Source organism: Hylobates moloch, unplaced genomic scaffold (assembly GCF_009828535.3).
Source record: "Hylobates moloch isolate HMO894 unplaced genomic scaffold, HMol_V3 SCAFFOLD_3603, whole genome shotgun sequence".
In the NCBI taxonomy this organism is placed as follows: domain Eukaryota; kingdom Metazoa; phylum Chordata; class Mammalia; order Primates; family Hylobatidae; genus Hylobates; species Hylobates moloch.
The window spans coordinates 1-6443 of record NW_026655878.1 but is presented as its reverse complement, the minus strand read 5'-3'; the positions used below and the strand labels follow the sequence as shown (position 1 = coordinate 6443).

The window sequence follows — 6443 nt, the reverse complement described above, 5'->3', positions numbered from 1 at the left end:
TCATCTCATCATTTCTCTCATCTCACCTCATCTCATCATTTCATCTCATTTCATCTCATCATTTCATCTCATCCTTTCATCTCATCATTTCATCTTACCATTTCATCTCATCATTTCATCTCATCCTTTCATCTCATCATTTCATCTTATCATTTCATCTCATTTCATCTCATCATTTCCTCTCATCATTTCATCTCATCTCACCTCAGCATTTCATCATTTCATCTCACCATTTCTTATTACATCTCATCATTTTATCTCATCATTTCAATCTCATCTCATCTCATCTCAATTCAATGTCCTTTCATTATTTCATTTCATCTCACTTCATTTCATCTCATTCATTTCATCTCATTTCATTATATCTCATCATTTCCTCTCATCATTACATCTCATCTCATTTCATCTCATCATTGCATCTCATCATTTCATCTCATCTCATTTCATCATTTCATCTCATCATTCATGTCATCATTTCATCTCATCTCATCATTTCCATTTCATTTCCATTTCATTATTTCATCATTTAATTTCATCATCTCATTTAATTTCACCTCATTTCATTATTTCATTTCATTATGTCATTTCATCTCTTTACATTTCATCTAATTTCATTTCATCTCATTTCATATCATTATTTCATTTCATCTCATCATCTCTTTTCATCTCATCATTTCATCTCATCATCTCATCAACTCTTTTCATCTTATCTCATCATTTCATCATTTCATCTCATTTCATCTCATCTCATATCTTCTCATCTCATCTCATATCTTCTCATCTCATTTCAATTTCATTTCATCTTTTCATTTCATTATTTCATCTCATTTCATTATTTCATCTCATCTCATTTCATCTCATCACATCTCATCATTTCATCATTTTATTTCATTATTTCATCTTATTTCATCTCATCATTTCATCTCATCTCATTTCAATTTCATTTCATTATTTCATTTCATCTCATTATTTCATCTCATTATTTCATTATTTCATTTCATTTCATCTCATCATTTCATCTCATCATTCATCTCATTTCATATCATCATTTTATCTCACCATGTCATTTCATCTCATCTCATTTCATTTCATCTCATTTCATCTCCTCTCATTTCATCATCACATCTCATCCTTTCATCATTTTATGTCATCATTTCATGTCATCATTTCATCACATCTCATCTCATCTCATTTGATACCATCATTTCAGCACTTCATCTCATCATTTCAATTCATTTCATCTCATCACTTCCATTTCATTTCCATTTCATTATTCCATTTCAGCATTTCATTTCATTATTTCATTTCATTATGTCATTTCATCTCATTACGTTTCATCTCATCTCATTTCATCTCATCTCATCATTTCACAATTTCATCTTGTCATTTCATCTCATTATTTCATCTGATTTCATGTCATCATATCATGTCATCATTTCATCTCATCATTTCATCACATCTCATCTCATCATTTCATCTCATTATTTAATTTCATTTCATCTCATCATTTCATCTCATCTTATCATTTCATCTCATCATTTCGTCTCATCTCATTATTTCCGTTTCATTTCCATTTCATTATTTCATCATTTCATTATTTCATTTCATCTCATTTCATTATGTCATTTCATTTCATCTCATTACATTTTATCTCATTTCATCTCATCTCATTTCATCTCATCTCATTTCATCTCATCTCATTTCATTTCATCTCGTCATTTCATCTCATTTCATCTCATTTCATCTCATCTCATTTCATCATTTCATCTCATCATTTCATCTTATCTCATCTCATTTCAATTTCATTTCAATTTCATCATTACATTTCATAATTTCCTTTCATTATTTCATTTCATTTCATCCATTTCATTATTTCATTTCATTTCATCTCATCACTTCATCTCATTTTTCATCTCATCATTTTTCATCTCATTTCATCTCATCATTTCATCTCATCATCATCTCATCTCATTTCATCATTTCATCTCATCAATCATCTCATTTCATCTCATCATTTTAACTCATTATTTCATCTCATCTCATTTCAATTTCATTATTTCATGTCATTTCATTATTTCATTTCATTTCATCATTTCATCTCATCATTTCATCCATCATCTCATCATTTCATCTCATTTCATCTCATCTCATCTCCTTTCAATTTCTTTTCAATTTTGTCATTTCATCTCATCATTTCAACTCATCATTTCATCTCAAAATTTCATCTCATCTCATCTCATTTCATCATTTCATCTCATCATTTCATCTCATATCAAGTCATCTGATAATTTCATCTAACTGCAATGATGTAATGGAATCATGAAATGAAATGGATAGGATGCCCTCAGTGATGTTAAATTTAAATTTTTTTTCATGTATTCATTTTTATATTTATATGTATTTATATTTATATTTACTTACATTTCTTTTTACTTACTTTTATTTATATTTTTACTTATTTCTTTATTTACAGACAAGGTCCTGTTCTGTGGCCTAGGCTGGAATGCAGTGGTGCATTCACAGTTCACTGCAGCCTCGAGCAAACCTCCCACCTCAGCCTCCCAGATAGCTGGGACCCCAGGTGTGCACCACCACAACTGGTTAATATTTTATTATTTGTAGAGATGGAGGCTTGCTATGCTGCCCAGGCTGGTCTCAAACTCCTGGGCTCCAGCAATCCTCCTGCCTTAGCATCCCAAAATGCTGGGATTACAGACATGAGCCACAGTGCCCAACCTATTTATTTATTTATTTATTTAATAAAGACAAGGTCTCACTTTGTTGCCTAGGCTGGTCTTCAACTCCTGGCCTCAAATGATTCTCCAAACTTGGCCTCTCAACATGTTGGGATTACAGGTATGAGCCACCATGCCTGGCCTAAAAATAGTATTATATTTTTGTATTATATAATTTTCAATTAGGTAATATGAATATTCTGTACAGGAAATATGCCCTTAATTACATAGGCATAAACATTTGTTACACTGAGAAGAATCTAATAGAGCTGAAAATAAAAATTAATTTGGAAAGGTCATTAGATATACATGCTTACATTTACACATTCTTTCATATATTCACATATTCTTTTAACAGTATCAATGGTTTGGAGTTATGCATACAAAACCATGACATATATGTAATACAACGAATAACAGGCTAATAACTAATAACTAATACAACTAATAACTACAATTCAAGGCATATTATATACAAGGCTTTAACTTCTCATCAGATTTTGTTTTTTTTTCTTTCTGTTTTGGCAGATACTATGAACACAACATTCAACTCACAGACACTATGGAGCCCTCACTAAGCATAAAGAACTGTGAAAGGCCAGGGCGAGGACAGAACTGAGACAGGGCCAGGGATACGACAGAACTGGGGCAGGGTTATGGCCAGAGAAAAACCAGGGGCCGGATCACAGCCAGGGACACGACAGGACCAAGACCAGGGCCAGAAGCAGGGCAGAACCAGGGCCAGGGCTATGGCAGGATCAGGGCCAGCAGAAGGCCAGGGCAGGGCTAGGGTAGCACATGGCCAAGGCAGTGCAGGGTCAGTGTAGAGCAAGGAACGGGCCAGGGTATGGCAGGGCAGGGACAGGGAGGTCCAGGGCCAGAGCCAGGTCCAGGACATGGACAGGGCAGGGCCAGAAACATGGCAGGACCAGAAAGGGGACAGGGCAAGGGCAGAGCCAGAGAAGGACCATGGAAAAAACATGGCCAGGGAGGGTCCAGGGCAAGGGCAAGTCCACGGCAGAACCAGAGCCAGGGCAGGCCAAAGGCAGGGCCAAGGCAGGGCAAGGCCAGGGTAGGGCACGGCCAGTGTAGGGTGAGGGTAGGGCCAGGGCAAGTTCAGGTCCAGGACAGGACTAAAATAGCACAGGGCCAAGGCAGGGCCAGGGCAGGGCCTGGGGATTTTCAGGGCCAGGGCCAGGGTCAAGGCTGGGCCAGGGACAGGGCCAGGGAGAAGGCAGAACCAGAGAGGATCCAGAGCAAGGGCAGGGCCAGGGCAGAACCAGGACCAGGACAAGGTAAAGCCAAGGCCAGGGCAGGGCAAGGCAAGGGCAGGGCAAGACCAGGGTAGAAAAGACCAGGGTAGGGCCAGGCCAGGGTAGAAAAGACCAGGGTAGGGCCAGGCCAGGGTAGGAGAAGGCCATGGTAGGGCCAAGGCCAAGGCAGGGCAGGGCTAGGGTAGCACAGGGCATGGCCAAAAACAGGGCAGGGCCATAGCAGTGGCAGGACTAGCAACAGGGCCAGGGCAAGTGCTGGAACAGAGCATGGTGGAGACAATACAGGGCCAGGACAGAGTATGGCAAGGCAGGTCCAGGGCCATTTCATGGATTCGGTAGGCCTGGGGTCAGGCCAGGGCAGGGGAAGGGGAAGGCCACGGAGAAGGCAGGGCTGGGGCCAAGGCAGTGCCAGGGCAGGGCAGGAACAGTGCAGGGACACTGCAGGGTAAGGGCAAGGCCAGGGCAGGGCAAGGCCAGGGCAGGGCACGACCAAGGAAGGGCCAGGAGAGGCCAGGGCAAGGTCAGGGTCAGAACAAGGGTACGGCTGGGGCCAGGAATATGGTAAGACCAGGGCTGGGCCCAGGCTGGGACACGCAGGGCAGATCATGACCTGTGCAAGGCAGGGCCAGAGCCAGGCCATAGAGAGAGTAGGGCAAATGCCAAGGCAAGGCTAGGGTAGTGCCAGGGCTGAGGCAAGGTCAGGGAAGGTCCAGGGCTGAGTCAAGGCTACAACCAATACAGGGCAAAGGCCAGGGCAGATCTAGAGCACAAGCAGAGCAGGCTAGGGCACAGCTATGGCAAGACCAGGCCATGGCAGGGCCAGCCCAGGATAGAACAGGGCACAGGCAGGGCAGGGCCAGGGCCATGGCTGGGGCAGGACAAGAACCAGGACCAAGGTCCAGGCCAGGGCAAGGGTATGGCCAGGGCAGAGGTAGGGCCAGAGCCAGGTTCTGGGCAGGGCCAACACAGGTCCACTGCAGGGCCAGGGTTCAGACCAGGGCCAGAGCAGGGCTCAGGCAGGGGCATGGCCAGGTCTAGGACAAGGCTGGGGCAGGGCCAAGGTCTGGGTCAGGGTCACCACAAGACCCGGACAGAGCCAGGGGAGGGACAGGGCCATGGCAGGACCAGGGTCAGGAGCAGGGGCCAATGCAGGGCCAAGGCCACAGATAGGACCAGGTCTGTGCTAGGGCCAGTGTGAGGGCCAAGGCGGGGTCAGGGCAGGGCCAAAGGGAGGGAAGGGCCAGGACAGGGTGGAGCAGGCCCAGGGTAGCACAGGGTTAAGTCAGGGCATGACCAACCAGGGCAGGTCTATGGCTGGGGCCGTGGCAGGGCAAGGGCCGGGGCAGGGCCAAGGCAGTGGCAGCTGCAGGGCAGGGCCGGGGTTAGGACCATGGACACATCCAAGGCCAGTGCCAGGGCAAGGGAAAGGGCAAGGGCAGGGGCAGGGCCAGGGTCATCTAAGAACCAGGGACAAAGCCAGGCCCACAGCAGGGCCAGGACAGGCACCTGGCAGGGTTAGGGTCTGGGACAGGGCCATGGCAGGGCCAGGGCCAGGGCCACAACCAGGTCTGTGCTATGGCCAGGTCCAACACAGTGCCCAGGTGAGGCTAGGGTGAAGGCCAAGATAAGGCCAGGGCAGGGTCAAAGCCAGGCTAGGGCCAAGGCTGGGCCATGGCAGGCAAGGCAGGGCCAGGAAAGCATAGGGCCAAGACAGGGCAGGGCCAGACCAGTGCCAAGACCTGGGCAGGGCCAGGGAACAGCCAGGGCAGGGCCAGGGCCAGGGCCATGACCTAGGCAGGACCAGGTTCAGGGCAGGGGCAAAACAAGGGCAAGGACAGTGCAGGTTCTTGGCACAGCCAGGGTCCAGGACAGTGTCAGGGCAGGGCCAAGGCAGGGTCTGGGACATGGTAGGACCAGCAACAGGGCTGGGGCTAGGCCAGTGACAGGACCAGAGTCAGGGCAAGGGCCAGAGCAGTGCAAGGCCAGGGTAGGGCCAGGGCCAGGGGAGAACCAGGGCAAGGTCTCAAGCAGGGATGGGACAGGGCCAGGACAGGTCAGGGCAGGGCCATGACAGGGCCAGCGGCTGCATTAGGGCAAGGGCAGGGCCAGAGCAAGGTAAGGGTCAGGGCCAAGGCCAGGGTAGGGACAGGGCAAGAAATATGGCAGGACCAGGGGCAATGCCAAGGCCAGAGCTGTGCCAGGGCTGAGCCAGGGCTGAGTCAGGACAGGGCAGGGCAGGGCATGGTATGGCCAGTGCAGGACAGGACAAGAGCCTGTCCACAGAGAGAGCAGGGCTGATGCCAAGAAAGAGCCAGGCAAGGGCCAAGGCTGAGGCAGTGTCGGAGCATGTCCAGGGCAGGGCCGGGGCCAGGGCCAGAACCAAGCCAGGGCACAGCCAAGGCAGGGTAGGGCAGGGAAATGGCACAGCCAGGTC

At 47.1% G+C, this 6443-nt stretch overlaps 1 pseudogene; it reads right to left on the bottom strand.

Moving 5' to 3' along the window:
* Positions 1-3935: 3935 nt before the first annotated feature.
* LOC131382750 (formin-2-like) lies at positions 3936-4593 on the bottom strand (annotated as a pseudogene).
* Between the last annotated feature and the right edge of the window lie 1850 nt (positions 4594-6443).